Source organism: Alexandromys fortis, unplaced genomic scaffold, assembly GCF_014885135.2.
Source record: "Alexandromys fortis isolate MF-2015 unplaced genomic scaffold, M_Fortis_MF-2015_v1.1 scaffold_507, whole genome shotgun sequence".
NCBI classification, from domain to species: domain Eukaryota; kingdom Metazoa; phylum Chordata; class Mammalia; order Rodentia; family Cricetidae; genus Alexandromys; species Alexandromys fortis.
This window is the reverse complement of record NW_026068372.1, coordinates 36,666-54,561: the sequence shown is the minus strand read 5'-3', so window position 1 is coordinate 54,561 and position 17,896 is coordinate 36,666. Positions and strand designations below refer to the sequence as shown.

General features: G+C 44.4%; 1 pseudogene; it reads right to left on the bottom strand.

Annotated features, from left to right (window-relative positions):
- Positions 1-10,502: 10,502 nt before the first annotated feature.
- On the bottom strand, positions 10,503-11,532 carry LOC126495490 (tudor and KH domain-containing protein-like; annotated as a pseudogene).
- Positions 11,533-17,896: the final 6,364 nt, after the last annotated feature.

Below are 17,896 nucleotides of genomic sequence, written 5' to 3'. Positions count from 1 at the left end.
ACGAATGTGCGCATGTGCACCCGGGGCTTCCTAGCAGGAGCTAGCGCAGTCTAGCGGTGTAAGGAGAGTACGGGACACCGCTGGCACTGAGTGCCCGGCTTCAACCTGAACCTGAAATGAGAAACTAACGTGAAAGACGAAGGTTTGCATATGAAAAGCTGTTCACAATGTTACTCTCCTGTCTTGAAGGCGTTTAAGGGTGAAGCAACCCAAATATAACTCTGAATGGGTAAATCAAATTTGGTGCACACACAATAGCATATGATCAATACAAGGGTCCTGACACAGTGAAGGTCCTGACACAATGAAGCATGAGAATCTCGAAAACAAGATGAAGAAAGTAGGCTGAGAGGTGGCTTCAGAGGCCCCTCAACTAAAGAGCGAGTTCAAAGCCAGTCTGAGCATGAGCTACCTACCTACCGAGACCCTGACCAATACATGTAAACTTCTGGCAAACCCAGAAAAACTGGAAGCATGTTAGTGGTTGTAGTGGGGAAAGTGACTGTTATTGGTTTTTTGTTGTTGTTGTTGGGGGGAGGGGCAGGGTAATTTAAGCTTTTTGGAATTGCGTTGAAGACTGCACATCATTGTGATTGTGCCGAGGTCACTGAACCATACACTTTGAAATAGAGAATTTTAAGATGTGTGAATTATCCCCCACCCCTCTTTTCAGTGGGCAGATCTTGAGTTCGAGGCTACTTTACACTTAATAGTGAGACTGTCTCTAAAGAGTTTTAAATTAGTAGAGATTAGCAAGAGAAAGTTGTTCAGAGATGCTAAATATACAAGCCATTCCTTGACCTTAGGTACTTGTGATGCTTAGGCATATTTGGGGTTTTGTTTGTTTTGTTTTGATATAGGACTTCATGTAGATGGTCTTGAGTTCCTGAAGCTCCTGTTTCCATCTCCCAAGTGCAGAGGCCACAGCCATGTGCTGCCATAGCTGGCTAGGGGCAGCTTTTATTTATTTGTTTTTCCATTTATTACTCAGATCATTTTCATTTATACACATTCATCAAAAACTCTCATTCCTAACCCTATAATAGCGCCCCTTAACTTCCCTGTGATAGCTCCATGTTGCAGATGGGGGAAGTGCAGAGGTTGAACCTCGCTTCCAGGCCTACAACTGGCCAGTGGCAGGGTCAGTTTCTAGTCTCAATTTTCTGATGCCAAGTCCAAAGCTTTTTCCTTTGCCCTATGGACAAATTATGCAGTTCTTTAAAACTACATTTTACCTTTTTTTTTTTTTAATAGCAGTTGAATAAACCATCCAAGAACGCTTGGCATTCAGTAATCAAGAAGGAAATGAGGGTCTAGAGAGTTTGCTTGGAGGTTAAGAACATGTGCTGTTCTACCAGAGGACCTGCATTTGGTTCCCAGCATCCATGTCAAGAAACCCATAAGCTCCAGCTCTAGGGAATCTGATGTTTTCTCTCTTCAGGCCTCTGTGGACACATACACGCACATGCATGCGCACACGCATGCACACACACAATTTTAAAAACAAGAATTTTTTTAAAGGGCATGAAGTCAGAAGGCAATTTTTCATTTCCTTCCAGGCATGGTTATTAACACAGAAACTATTAACAACATAGAAAATGCTGATTTTTAACAACAGACAGCCCATGCAATGACATAAACTACATTTAAAAACTTCCTCCAGGCGTGTTGTTGTTGTTGTTGTTGTTTTTGTTTTTTTGGTTTTTGTTTTGTTTTGTTTTGTTTTTCAAGACAGGGTTTCTCTGTGGCTTTGGAGCCTGTCCTGGAACTAGCTCTGTAGACTAGGCTGGTCTCGAACTCATTGAGATCCGCCTGCCTCTGCCTTCCGAGTGCTGGGATTAAAGGTGTGCGCCACAATCGCCCGGCCCTCCTGGCTTTTTTATTAGTACGGATAAACTCTTTGCAAGGCCGATTCTTCACCCAGCACTGTCTCCTTTGCCCGTAACATGACTCACACAATTCATGTCGACATCAATATTTCTTGTCCCGTCACCGGGTGTGTTTTGGGTATTTCCTGTATTCCAAACACTCTCCTTAAAATTGGTGGGTACTGCTGTGAGACTAATCTCTGAGACAGGATCTCCTGTAGGCTCGAAGCTAATACCCCTAAAAGCAAACATAGAACTGTACGTTGAAACCGGCCTTGGCATGAGTTTTTAATATAACAACAAAACCATAAGAAACAAATTGCCCCCCGAACAAGTAGGATGTCACTGTTAATGGAACTGAAATTAAGGTCTCTCTGTGGCAGTCTCAGAAAAGTTTCACTGAAGAGTGGGCAGCACCCGAATGTAAGCAGCGCCACCTCGTGGACTGGCATCCCAGACTGAATAATGAAAAAGATAGCTGAGTCCCAGCGGCCATCTCTCTCTGCTTGCTGACGCTGAGTGACCAGCTGCCTGGTGCTCCCACCGCCAGGCCTTCCCACCACCAAGATGAACTGTATCCCCCAGAGACCACGAGTCTTCAAGTACAGGACTTTGTCACAACCACCAGAAAATTAACTAACACAAGACCGCATCAGATTGAAAAAATTCTGCTGAGCAAAGGAAACGACCAATGAAATAAAAGCAAGACAATATAAAGGATGGGAGAAAATACCTGAAACCATATAACCGGTGTGAAGTCAATACCTAAATAGCTGTCATTCAGACAACAGCTTGAGGAACCATGTAATTCATTAACGGATGGGAAACATTGAGACTTTTCTGAGGTGGATACACAAATATCAATCGCTGGACTGTACAGTTCAGAGGCTGATCTACAGTGGCCACAATTTTGGTTTTGAATGGGTGACTTTATTAAGAAGGAGAGAGAGAGAGAGAGAGAGAGAGAGAGAGAGAGAGAGAGAGAGAGAGAGAGAGCACAAAGCAATCGAATCGGGTACTCAAGTATCTAGCAGACACTAACTTGGGAAACCCCTCTTTAAGGCAGCCACCAACAGACAGAAAGTCCTGGGCAGAGTAGAATGTCTCCTTGTGGGAGGCTTCTAAGTAAAGAATAAAAACCATCAAACTGGGGAGCTTACAGACATCCAGCGGAAACTGACCTGGGTTTTCACCCCATGGCTGAGCTTTCAGCCTCTCTCCCGCTGCAGGCCCCTTCAGACCAACACTAGGACCTCTGTGGGAAACGGGTCACCTGCCAGTCATTGTCAAGGGCACTTTGTTTGGTTGGCTGGGTTTGAGATAGAGTCTTACACTGTAGACTCGGCTGGCCTGGTGCTCACAGAGATGCTCCTGCCTTTGCCTCCAGAGTTCCGTGATTAAAGATGTGTATCGCTGTGTACTGACAGGCCAGTATCGTCACTCTTGGGCTCTTTTGATGTTTGTTCCCTTTCTATCCGAGTTAGGGGGCCAGCCCATCCCTAGACCTTGGAAGACCCCTTGAAACAAGCACGTTTATGCCTGAAATGGAGGTGGAGTTGGGGATGAGGGTGCAGCTCTGCTTCCAGAGCCAGCTACCCCAGTGCATTCATATGGCATATGACAACTGACATTGAGTGTCCATGACACCAGCTATCAAGGGCGTTCCACATCACTAACGACTCGGGAAATGCATATCAAAACTACCCCACACCTGCTAGGATGGGTATTTCTGTAGGTTTTTTATTTTATATGGAGGGGTGTTTTGCCGGCATGTCTATGTTCCATGCATAGTACAGTGCTACCTGAAGCCAGCAAAGGGTGTCAGACCCATATGGGTGCTAGGAACTGAACCCCTGGCTCCTCCAGAAGAGCAGCCAGTGCTCTCAGCCATTGCACCCGCTCCTGGGACAGTTATTAGAAAAGAAATATGCTCAGCGAGTCCGGTTTTAACCCGGGCTTTTTCAGACCCAGGCCAGCTGGCCTTGGTGAGTTCCCGATAGAACCTCCCCATTCTCTCAGTGTGTGGGTGCACCCCTTGCGGTCCTGAGTTCCTTGCTCGTGCTCTCTCCTTCTGCTCCTGATTTGGACCTTGAGATTTCTGTCCGGTGCTCCAATGTGGGTCTCTGTCTCTGTCTCTGTCTCCTTTCATCGCCTGATGAAGGTTAATATTCAGGAGGATGCCTGTATGTTTTTCTTTGGGTTCTCTTTATTTAGCTTCTCTAGGATCACTGAACATAGCGGACAATGAGGACTACTGAGACCTCAAGAACAATGGCAATGGGTTTTTGATCCTACTGCACATACTGGCTTTGTGGGAGCCTAGGCAGTTTGGATGCTCACCTTACTAGACCTGGATGGAGGTGGGTGGTCCTTGGACTTCCCACAGGGCAGGGAACCCTGATTGCTCTTTGGGCTGACGAGGGAGGGGGACTTGGTTGAGGGAGGGGAAGGGAAATGGGAGGCGGTGGCGGGGAAGAGACAGAAATCTTTAATAAATAAATAAATTTAAAAAAATTAAAAATTAAAAAAAATTTAAAAAAAAGAAAAGAAAAGTGGTGAGTGTTAGTAAGATGCAAAGAAAGGGAATCCTTGTGCCTGCTGTAGACAATGTAAATTAGTACAGCCATTATGGAAAGCAGTGTGACATTTCCTCAAAGAATTAAAAACAGAACTACCACGTGGGTCCGGAAAGATGGCCCCATAGTTAAGAGTGCTTGCTGCTCTTACTGAAGACTGGAGTTCAGTTCCTGACACCCACATGGGGTGATTCCCAACTGCCCTTAACTGCGGCTGCAGGCGGGATCTGGTGCCCTCTACTGGCCTCCATGTGCATTACACTTAAACACGAGCAAACGCAAGACTCAGACATGCACAGGTGTACTTAATCTAAATTAATAAAAATAAGATATTTTAATTTTAAGAAGCTAACTTGTGATTCAGCCATCCCAATACTATGCATATAACAAAAGGAAACAAGATCAATATGCTGAATAGATATCTGTATTGACGTGTTTATTGAAATACTACTTATAACAGCTAAAATATAGCATCAACCTACATGTCCACAACAGGGAAAGACAGAACGAAAACAAGCTGGACAGTGGTGGCGCACGCCTTTAATCCCGGCACTCAGGAGGCAGAGGCAGGCGGATCTCTGAGTTCCAGATCAGCTGCTGAAAGTACTTGCTAGGCAAGCCTGACAATAACCAGAACCCACACCTGCCATCCGGTACTCTTACAGAGAGATGGAGAGGCAGAGGTCAATCGTCCAAGTTCACGGGCCAACTAGCCTGTAGAAAAAGAAGAGAGCCAGGACCTCGACAAAATGAAAAAGATAAACTGACTCCCCAAAGCCATCTTCTGCCGCCACATACATGCTGTGGTAGACATACACATTCACATAAATAATTATAATTATTATATTTAAAGCAAGTTGCAGAAGGAAAGCTACCCAGTCTGACTTCACCCATTTATCTGTTGAGATCTAGGAAGGCAGAGGGTGTGTGTGTGTGTGTGTGTGTGTGTGTGTGTGTGTGTGTGTATCCAGGTGTGTATCATGATTGCACTTTAAGGATGATATAAAGCTTATATGAAAATCACAAACATCATAATCATCTGACAGATGGGCAGGAGAGCAATCAAGTGTTGACAGAGCTTTGCTGTCCTTCCTGGTCCTGCAGCTATTCAGTCCCAAGGAAACACACCGAGGTCTACATCAATTATAAACGAGTTGGCCTATCCGCCCAGGCTTCTTATTAGCTCTTACATCTTATATTAGCCCATAATACTTGTCTGTGTTAGCCGTGTGGCTCGGTACCTTCTATTAGCAAGGTGTTCTCATCTTGTTTCCTCTGTGTCTGGGTGACAACTGCAGACTGAACTCTTTCCTCTTCCCAGAATTCTCCTGTTCTCATCACCCCGCATCTACTTCCTGCCTGGCTATTGGCGAATTAAAATTTTACTAAAATAATACAAGTGACAAGATAAAAGACAATTGTCCCACAGTGATCAAGGAAGTCGTTTGGTTTTTACACAAGTTTGAGGCCTGTGGAGAAAACTGCTGCCATTTGAATATGGCTGGGTGGCAGTGGCACTAAGAGCAATTGCTACTTTCTTTGTTGTTTTATTTTGCTTTTTGAGGCACTATTTCTTTTTTGAAACATATTTACTTCTTTCCGTATATGCATGCATAGGGAGTATTTTTATTAATTATTGGTAATTTCATACATACCTGTAACATATTTTGACATTTCTCACCCCTCTACTCTTCTCCTCTGGGTCCATTTCCACTTCTTTCCAACTTCGTGTCCTTTTGCTTTATCTTGTTTTGTTTTGTTTTGTTTTTTTGAGGCCGGGTGTCTTTGTTTAGTTCTGACTGTCCTAGAACGAACATTGCAGACCAGGCTGGCCTTGACCTCAAAGATTTCTCTGCTTCTGTCTCCCAAGTGCTGGGACTAAAGGCATGTGTTCCTCTTTGATCTTTAGCATGTTCTGTTCAGGGGCAACCATCATTTTATGGTTGGGGGTCACCACAACATGAGGAACTATAGTAAAGGGTCACAGCATTAGGAAGGTTGAGAACCACTGAATTTGAACAGTTAGGTAGGGTGGTCTTATTGGAATAGCTGTGACCTTGTTGGAAGAAGTGTGTCACATGGGTGGGCTTTGAGGTTTTGAAAGACCATGCCAAATCTCTCTCTCTCTCTCTCTCTCTCTCTCTCTCTCGCTCTCGCTCTCGCTCTCGCTCTCGCTCTCGCTCTCTCCCTCTCTCCCTCTCTCCCTCTCTCTCTGCCTGCTGCCTATGGATCAGGATAAAGTCATTCATAGTGAGGAAAAGGTGACTAAGACAATTGATCTGAGACATGAATGCTATTATTGGTTTTCTGTGTCAGATATGACATGTGTTAGGTGATGGCCTGCCTCTTTTAAATAAATGAAATTAACAAATAAATAAAATTCAAGCTGTCATAATTTATTTAAAAATGGCGGGAAGGAGTCATGCCATACAACAGGGCCCACATGGGAGGTTTTTTGAAAGAGGGGAAAGAAGGGGCAGAATAGGGGACAGATAAGGGGCATAAAGGGGGCAGAGAGGGGCCAGAGACCAGTCCTGGGAACAAACGTGACAGAAGAGAAAATGAGAGAGAGAGGGAGGTGGGCAAGGCCTGCCTTTTATAGAGGGACAGTAGGTACAGTGCACAGAGGTGCTCTTAGTGGCTGCAGCTGAGGAGGTGTCCTGTAGGACACAAGGGTGGGCCAGTACAGATGCCTGCAGACTAACATCCTTCCCTTTTGTTTACTATAAAAAGGTGAGGAGTTAGAAAGGGACAGCAGGTGAGACAGGAATGAGGATGCTGTGTTCTCAAGACTGCTTTCTCCTGACCTGGGGGCATTGTAATCATTGGGACCTGAGAAATCTGGGGTGCTGGCCCCATCCTGGAGCATCTGGCTGGTTCACTTCACTGTCCAGCCTCTGTGGAAAAGTCAGGCACTACTTGGATCTGGCAAGATGCTGTTCCAGGTGGATTCAGGTCAACTCCCTGCAGCTCACAAGAACTTGGAGTCTACAAAAAGAGATCCATTTTAGACACATTAGAAAGCAACCAAAGAGAATTTAAAATCCTGACCTTGTGGCTATGATGCTATAGTGGTAGAGTATAGTGTTTGGTACTCTGCCAGAGCTAGACTAATAGCTTATCAGGCCAACCAATTAATGTCAAGATTGGGAACAGTAACAGAATGGGGGGGGGGGGAGAAATCAGTAACATGTTTCATTCTTTTCTACATCTCAGATGGCTTTCTCCTTATCAACACTTACACTCTCCTGTCTTCACACAAACAAACCTTAAAGCACCTGGTCCTTGCCCATCACCACAGCATCACCCGACACCCTCTTCTATCCGATTCACTAGGAGATACAGGTGGGAAGTCAATAATAAAAAATGAGACAGAACAAATATGTATCAAACTTACATTGCTGTTTCCAGAGAAGGCAAGGAAACGTGACATGAAAAAGATCACCAGGGCCAAATGGAAACAGGGGAAGAGGGGACTGTGAGCAGGGACTGAAGGAGCACAGAGGCCAGCATTGCCCTTGGAAAGCCATGGAAGCCTCTGCCCAAATGCCCAGCTCTGGGAAAAGAACGCTCTGGGGGACCAGAAACTCCACTACAGAATGTATATCTTATTTATCAAGTACTTTATTTAGCAAACGTAGGCCACCACTTATTTATTTAAATTCTCTAGAGGCTTGGTGAAAAATTTTTGTGGTCCGAAAAATGTCTCCACCAATGCAATGATCCAAATCAGATCAAATCAAACCGAATTAGAAAAAAACAAACAGGTTTAGTGGATACCAAGACTCCTGGGTGACCTTCCAGGCCCTTAGAGAGCAAATAGGAAAGGAAGATGGGGAAACCACGTGTTTGTTCTCTGGGTTGCTGCTTAAATACCCTGTGAGAGCGGTCTTGAGCATCTCTGAGGAGAAGGGTCATTGTTTGGTGGGCTTTCTCAGAGGTGGAGCCTGGACTGAGGCAGCTCCCAGGGGAGGGGGCTTGGGATGGAGCTTTCCAATCAAACATTCCAGACTCTTTGGGTATATGGATGCCAGGGGCTGAGGTGAAGCCTTAACCCAAACATTTGGCGTTGAAAACTTGGCAAAGACATAGGTACTTAGTGTTAAGTATTTTTCTGACCAACATGCCAATAATCCAAATCAAACAAGATCAGATCAAATTAGAAGGAGCCCAGGTTTAATGGATACCAGCACTCCTGGGGGCAAGGGGTGGGGGAAAGGAGAACTAGAATGAACACTGGAGAGGAAAAAGGAGAGATCACGTGTTCATTCTCTGGGCTGCAGTTTATATAGCTTGTGGTAGCTGTCTTGACCCTCCCTGGGGATGGGTCACTGTTTGGCGGGCTTTCTTAGAGGTGCAGTTTGGATTGAGGCAACTCCCAGGGGAGGTGGCTTGAAATGGAGCTTTCTGCCCAACATTCCAAAATGGATGCCAGGGGTCTGGAGTGAAGCCCCCAACTCTAAAGGGAGACAAAATGGACAGAGAGCTAGCTCACTGGGACTAACAAGTTTGCTCTTTAACCTCAGTAAAAGATGGCTGCCAGCCATGTAGCTGCTTACATCATGATGAGGTCACCAGCCAAGTTAGAGAAGAGCCACCTGGTTGCCATTTAAAACACGTTTTTCTAAACAATGGTTACATGCACACACGCACAGAGTTGAATCCAAGTTACACACACATACATGCAGAATTAAACAGGAGTAAAGAAAAAGACAGGGAGAATTGGTGTGTGCTCAACTCCTCCGTCCAACATTGCAGCAAACAGACAGGATATTTAGAGAGGGAGAGCAGACAGACGTGTGGCAGAATTCCTGCTGGGCTACACTGGGCCTAGCTTTGGGGAAATAGCACCTAGTCCTAATCCATCTTTTGTTTAGCAGATACCTTTTGTCACCCAATGTGAATCTTGTCTGAGAATTTCCCAAAGATATAAAGCCTATGCAAAACCTCACAATGTAACTATATTCTAGTCAAGCCCCTGCTGAGCGCTTCAGTGGCTCTTCAGATTGACACCAGGTAAATTATTCATCATTGTCTTTATGCAAGAGGATGATCTGGTTTCTCACCTCTCTGGCTTCAGAATTTAATCCCTACCTGCTTCATATTCCAAATGCAGGCCCACTGAAGGTTCCTGCGGGACTCTCCCTCTCTCGCCCTTTTCACATATATTCTTTTCTTCTCACTCACACACTGTCCTTCAGGATTGCAGGAAAGACTTACATGGTTGCACCAAACATTGCATTCTTCTCTCCCAACTGGATGTTTTCGGGCAAATCTCTCCATCTGTGAACCTTGGCTCAAAAACATGACTTCCGCCATATGCCTCCCCACTGTACCCCGTCCCTAAACTACCTGCACACACACACACACTGTAGAGGTGGTACTCTCATGTATTATCAGAACACCCCCTCGGATCTGTGAAGGTTCTATGATTCTAAATCGGGAGAGTTATCTAGATCATGCATCATCAAACTAAACTGGTAGGGTGCAAATACAGCAGGAAAAGCATAGCCTAGAAGGACGTGTGGTTCTCACGTGGCCTTGAATCCAGAGACCCAGGTGCTTTCACAATTACAAACAGAATGAACTGAAAATCTAACCAGTGCAACCACAGAAGACAGCCAAGGGGAAAAGACAATAGCTCATTGAGCTAAGAATCCGTAAGCATCTGACAGCTTCCAGAAATGCTGATACTCCAAGAAAGCCAAAATTCTATTTCCCACGGCCTTAAACTAAAGTGTGGAAGGTGGGAAGCTGAAAACCAAGAAAACCGTGGTACCTAATGAGTCGAGAATTTGCACTTGGCGTTTTTGTTAGGAAAAAGCCTAAGACGAGCCGCTCCACTGACACAAGGAAATCCAATCAGGCAAATCAAATCGAATAAAATGTCCGGGCTTTATTAAATGCAGCACTCTTGGGTGGCCGGGAGCATGGCGGGGGGGGGGGGCAGAGATGGAAATCACAAAAACAGACTTTTTAATTGTTTCCTATTTTAGGTCAGTTAATCCAGCATTCCTGTCTTTCGCATGGTTAATAGCCTCCTCTTCATTACATCCCTTCAAACAGTCCCTGGACTGGTCTGGGCACCCGAATTCTGAAAGCCGTCATCATTAGGTTCTCCCAGGAACCTTCTTTTGGTCCAGAATCAACCATATCACCCCCTCCTTTGCAGAGAAGAACCTCCGGGGGTGCAGCTGGCCCCATGCTAGAACTGGTATTCTTCCATCAAGCTGCTTCGTCAGCTCCGCCTGGCTCTGCCACTGCCTCTCCTCGCACACTGATTGGCTGCTTTCGTGGGACTCTGGTTTCTGCAGAATGGACAATTCTTTTCCGAAGCTCTTCATCCTCCGAAACTTTCTCCAATATCAGATGCTTGGCTGCTGCCACTTCCTTCTGTGTTCCTGAGATTGTTATAAGTCTTGACAGTAGTACCCTTCCCTCTGATTCTTTGTCACAAGTGATTTTGGCTCCAGAGGCCTTACAGATAGAGCGACTCGTCTCGCCACCTCTCCCTGTGATTCTGCCCACGGATCTCTGGGGGCAGTGAGAGTTGCTCAGACACTGGGGTGTTCTCTGTCTGGATCTGACGGATGCGGCCTTGGCCCTGCACACCTGAACAGGAAACCCGCTGATCAGCAGCTCTCGCTCATCGCCTACATCCCTTGTGTCCACATCAATCCGAGCGCCTGTCTGCTCCCGCAGCTGTTTAATATTGGCTCCTTGTCGACCAACGAGGAGCTTCTCAGCCTCCTGGGGAACTCGCGTCTCTATCTTGATGTCATCTTCACCAGCTAATGTCAATCGCTCTTCTCTGCTTTCCCTGTATCGGCGGTATATATAGGATGTAGGCAACTGTTGCACTTGCTGGGATCCCAAGGCCCAGGGCTATTTTTTGAATAGTGGACAGGCTTGTCCATGAAGTTTCGTTCACTGGACATTTTCTGCTGTACTCTGACTAACATCCGCTCCTCTGAGGCGCACGCCACACGCTTCGCCTCGCACGTCACCCGCGTCGCCGCCCTGTGGCTCCCTATGTGAGCGAGCACTTTCAAGGGACTGGCATGAACCCAACACCTGCGTTGCGACATCCACGACGTTTTGGTGCCCAACGTGTGGCTTGAAGAAAGATAAAGGATCCGCTGAAGAAGGACAAAGAAGCTGAGCACTTTAAGAACTGGAAAGACAAGTTCCCTCAGGACAAAGGGACTCCAGGATTGTCAGTTTTAAATGTTTTAACATGAAAATAGTCCAGGGAAAATATTAAGTCAGGGCCGAGGTTATGTTTATGTTTCCACAGGAGATAAAGGATTGTGGATCCCATCAGAATTGATTTTAAAAAATCCAGCATGAGCTTGAGACATCTCCCAGACACTGCAGCTGCTGAGATGCCCCTGGGAAACAAAAGACCCCTGGAGCAGATAGCAAAGCCTCTCACCTGGGGACAGTTTAAGAATTTGTGACAAAGGGGAGGGGAATGACTCAGAAGCCTGAATGCTACAGATCTGTTCCTTGCATGGTTATTTTGTGGTAGTTATTGATATTCTTGGGTCTCTGCCCTAGCCATGCCCACTCCCATAACCTCTGACCCGCCCATCGCCATCTTGGGACCTCTCACTCTCTCTTTCTGCTTCCTTGGCGTGTGCACGCGTTTTCTCTCTCTCTCTCTCTCTCTCTCTCTCTCTCTCTCTCTCTCTCTCTCTCTCTCTCTCTCTTCTTTTATCTCTCCTCTCTCCTTTTATCTCTTTTTTCTGTCTTTCTTTCTCCCCCTTCCTTAATAAATACTTATGGCTATTTCCTGTGTTTACGTGTCTGTTACCTGCCGCCACCGTGGGCCAAGGAAGCGTGCCCTCCTGTAGCCCCTTTCCCATGGCGGGCTCCGCCAGCCCGCCCGGGGGATCGTTTGTAGCCGCCCTCATGGCGGGCTCCCTCCGCCAGCCCGCTCCGGGGACCGTTTGCAGCCGCTCTCTAATCGTTTTTTTAAGAATAACAGTTATACCAGTAACAGGGGCAAACTATACATATCAGGCTTTTATCCCCAACTCTCTAATTAACACAGCAATAAGTTGGGGAGATATGGATATTCCTGTAGTGGTTGATGAATCTTCATAGCTACCTGGTCCATACGACAACAGAGGTCCTTCTCAGCGGACGGAGGAGGATAGAGTGGATGAAAACTACACTGAGGGAGTACAGGGAATTTCTTTTTGCGTGGGAAATGAAATTCAATGCCTAAATATGACCTATCATGTATGACTTTCCATAGTTAGGGCTACCCAAGATTATCGTAACAAGTTTTATATGCTTCAAGCATCTGGTTTTAAAAGGGCAGGAGATTAATGATATTAGTTCCAGAAATCTACTGTTCTGTGAGATGCAGGTCAGCAACAAAGAATCTGACTGGATGCATCGGCAACAATGTCAGAGTAAGAGGCCTCAAGTGCTAATTAATATCTCCCAAGGAGATGGCATAGACTGGAGCCATTTTGGATCACCTCAAGGAAGATATTTTCACTCAGGGTTAATATGGAAACCGTATAATTTGAATGGTACTGTGCAAATTAGTTTTTCTGTTAATGAACTTATCTGATGGAGTTGGGATGTCAAGTCCTGTCCTACAATCTGGCACTTCAATTCAGACTAACTTGTGGAAATTGCCAAGTGCCTTCTACGCTCTTAAGGCATGGGAAGGAAAATTAAACATTAAGGATGATAACTATACTTTGTCTTTTAGACTAAATCAAAGCCATCTACTTATGGCATTGTACCGTTTCTTTACTCGCTACTAAAAGTACCTGCACAGTGACACCCTAATAGTCACGGCATCACTTGCGAACTCTGTGCCCTTCATACCTGTATTAATTCTAGTATGCTTTAAAATTTGTCCTTTGAAAGTTTATATATTCTTAGAGCAAGACCAGCAATCTGGATACCAGTGAGGTTGTCAAAAGCCATGCAAGGCTCTCCCTGTGATGGTCCTGGTGCAGAAGCTCACTGAGAGAACATTGAAAAGAACAGGTCAAATGGTTGGACTGGTTATTGCAGTTATTATGGGAATCATTGCATTGACAGCTACAGCAGCAACAGCTGCAGTGACGCTTCATACGGAAACCTAAACTGCTGAATTCGTTAGAGTGGCAAGAACATTCAACAGAAGTTTGGACTGAACAAAACAAGATTGATAATGAGACAGTGAAGGAATTAACTGAGCTAAGGCAAGTTGTCATAGTGTTAGGGGATCAGTTAGAAATTTTGAAAAACAGATGAAATTAAAATGTGATTGGAATGTCTCTTCCTACTGTACTACACCCTTAAGATTTAATGATAGCAAGTATGGTTGGGATAAGGTTAAGATGCATTTGATGAGGTTGTCCACTCTCTTTGTATCTATTCAATATAGTTCTTGAAGTCCTAGCTAGAGCAATAAGACACCAAAGGGAGATCAAGGGGATACAAATTGGAAAAGAAGAAGTCAAACTCTCACTGTTTGCTGATGATATGATAGTTTACATAAGTGATCCCAAAAATTCTACCAAGGAACTTTTACAACTCATAAACACTTTCAGCAATGTAGCAGGATACAAGATTAACTCAAAAAAAAAAAAAAGCAGTAGCCTTCCTGTACACAGAAGATAAAAGGGCTGGGGAAGAAATCAAAGAATCAACACCCTTCACAATAGCCACAAATAGCATAAAATATCTTTTTTTTTTTAAAGATTTTATTTATTACATATACAATATAGTGTTCTGCCTCCATGTATGCATGCATGCCAGAAGAGGGCACCAGATCTCATTTTAGATGGTTGTGAGCCACCATGTGGTTGCTGGGAATTGAACTCAGGACCTCTGGAAGAACAGTCAGTGTCCTTAACCTCTGAGCCATCTCTCCAGCCCAGCATAAAATATCTTGGAGTAACTCTTACAAAACAAGTGGAAGACTTGTATGACAAGAACTTTAAATCTTCGAAGAAAGAAATTGAAGAAGACACCAGAAAGGGGAAAGACTTCCCATGCTCTTCGGTTGGCAGAATTAACATAGTAAAAAATGGCAATCTTACTGAAAGCAATCTACAGATTCAACACAATGCCCATCAAAATCCCAGCAAAATTCTTCAAAGACCTCGAAAGAATGGTACTCAACTTCATTTGGAAAAGCAAAAAACCCAGGATAGCCAAAACAATCCTGTACAATAAAAGAACTTCTGGAGGCATCACAATTCCTGACTTCAAACTCTACTACAGAGCTACAGTCCTGAAAACAGCCTGGTACTGGCATAAGGACAGACAGGAGGACCAACGGAACCAAATAAAAGATCTGGATATCGGGCTGGAGAGATGGCTCAGTGGTTAAGAGCATTGCCTGCTCTTCCAAAGGTCCTGAGTTCAATTCCCAGCAACCACATGGTGCCTCACAACCATCTGTAATGAGATCTGGTGCCCTCTTCTGGCCTGCAGGCATACATGCAGACAGAATATTGTATACATAATAAATAAATAAATAAATATCTGGATATTAATCCAGACATCTTCAAACACATGATCTTTGATAAAGAAACAAAAAATATCAAATGGAAAAAAGAAAGCATATTTAGCAAGTGGTGCTGGCATAACTGGATATCAACCTGTAGAAAAATGAAAATAGACCCATATCTATCACCATGCACAAAACTCAAGTCCAAATGGATCAAAGACCTCAACATAAAACCAGCCACACTAAACCTCATAGAAGAGAAAGTGGGAAGTACACTTGAACGCATTGGCACAGGAAACCACTTCCTAAATATAACCCCAGCAGCACAGCAGCACAGACACTGAGAGAAACAATTAATAAATGGGACTTCCTGAAACTGAAAAGCTTCTGTAATGCAAAGGACATGGTCAACAAGAGAAAACGGCAGCCTACAGAATGGAGATCTTCACTAACCCCACATCAGACAGAGGTCTGATCTCCAAAATATACAAAGAACTCAAGAAATCGGACACCAAAAGATCACATAATCCAATAAAAAAAATGGAGTACAGACCTAAACAGAGAACTCTCAACAGAGGAATCTAAAATGTCTGAAAGACACTTAAGGAAATGTTCAACATCCTTAGTCATCAGAGAAATGTAAATCAAAACAACTCTGAGATTCCATCTTACACCTGTAAGAATGGCCAAGATCAAAAACACTGATGACAACTTATGCTGGAGAGGTTGTGGGGTAAAGGGAACACTTCTGCATTGCTGGTGGGAATGCAAGCTGGTATAGCCTCTTTGGATGTCAGTATGGTGATTTCTCAGAAAATTAGAAAACAACCTTCCTCAAGACACAGTAATACAACTTTTGAATATATATCCAAAGTATACTCAACCGTGCCACAAGGGCATATGCTCAAGTATGTTCATAGCAGCATTGTTTGTCATAGCCAGAACCTGGAAACAACCTAAATGCCCCTCAATCAAAGAATGGATAAGAAAAATGTGGTACATTTATACAATGGAGTACTGTATAGCAGAAAAAAATAACGACAGCTTGAATTTTGCAGGAAAATGAATGGAGCTAGAAAACATTATTTTGAGTGAGGTAACCCAGACCCAGAAAGACAATTATCACATGTACTCGCTCATAGGTGGTTTTTAAACATAAAGTAAAGAAAGCCAGCCTACAAACCACAATCCCAGAGAACATAGACAACAATGAGGACACTAAGAGAGACTTATATAGATATAATCTACATGGGAAGTAGAAAGTAGAAAAAGAGAAGATCTCCTGAGTAAATTGGGAGCACGGGGACCTTGAGAGAGGATTGAGGGAGGAGGGGAGAGGCAGGGAGGGGAGCAGAGAAAAATATATAGCTAAATAAATAGCAATAAAAATATTTTTTAAAAAAGATGCATTTAATGGGTTGCCCTACTTCTTCTCAAATGGTTTATGCTTTACAGAAAAAAATTAAAGAAACTTTTGCAAAAAAGTTACCTGATACGACAGGAATGGATATTATAGAAGGCCTATAGCATACTATAGCATCATTCAACCCTATGAATCACTGTAATAGAATTCTTATCCTAGCAGGCGTTGCTCTTGTCCTAGCAATAGTAGCTTTATTAGCTTTAACATGTGTCTTATCCAATGTTATGCCCAAATCCACAAAGTCCCCCAAAAGCCAACAAGGAGACTGAGTCCTGTATGTAAAAGCAAAGAGCCTTTATTTTACGCAAGTTTGCAAACTCAGTCTCTCCACAGTCCAACATATTGGAATAAACTAAGAGCCCCGGGCTCAGTTAGAGTTGGGTTTTTATAGTAGTAAAGGTGGGGGTGAGGGGTTTCTGAGGTTCAGAACTCCTGATTGGCTGACATTTGTCTAGGGGTGTCCTGGTGAGTGTGCTAGCAGGTGATCCTATCTACAGCGGTTGGAACGTTCGGCATTTCCTTTGGATGATCTGGTCTTGAATGGTGCTCAGGTAATCTTAGTTTATAATCTTTCCTGTAACCAGGAAATTGCTTCAGGGTAGGCTACTGAGAGTCAGGCCTCCATTAAATTTATTGATGGCTGAGTGATAATAATGGTTATACCCTGATCTTCCTCAGATATTAAGAGGACGCTCCACAAATTGGCAACAAATCCTTCAAAAAGACTTCATTAAAAAGACCTTTGGGACTGGAGAGATGGCTCAGCAGTTAAGAAAGACTGCTGGCCAGGCAGTGGTGGTGCATGCCTGAAATCCCAGCACTCAGGAGGCAGATGCAGGCCAGCCTGATCTACAAAGCAAGTTCCAGGACAGCCAGGACTGTTACACAGAGAAACCCTATCTCGAAAACAACAACAAGAGTAGCTTTGCTGTAGTAGAGGGACTGAGTTCAGTGCCCAGGACCCCTGTTGGAGGGCTCATATCAGCCTTTTACAGGCACCTTCACACATGTGTCATACAATTACACAGAGACTTTCATGCACTCAAACAAACAAACAAACAAAAGACACCTGTAAAAGGTTACCTGCTCTTTCCAATACCGCCTCATCCTATTATCTGGACACATACAGAAATTTTCTATTCTTTCAAAACACATCAAACCCCTATCTAAATGAGACATTCTAACCAGAACAGCTTGCTCGCGCTCTCTCTCTCTTTCTCTGACATGGTTTCCCTACCCCCATCACCTTTTCACCTTTTCTCCCTCCACCTCAGCACTGTTTGTTCACATAGAAAGAATGTCTCTTGCTCTGTAGTTCTTCAGCCTCCCCGGCCTCCCCACTAACTGCTCTGCAGCGTGCATGCTAATATAAGAAGCTCCAAACGTGGGTGCTGCTCCCAACAACTAGCCCCTTCCTAGACTGGATGTGTACATAGATGGAAACAGACTCCCCGTTCCTTCCCTGCTTCTTATGGCTAAGCCAGAGCCCCCAGCGAGAAAGGTAAAACTTAGGTCTTCCCTTTGCTCCCTGAGGGTGTCTATGGGGAAAGGACACTCTATT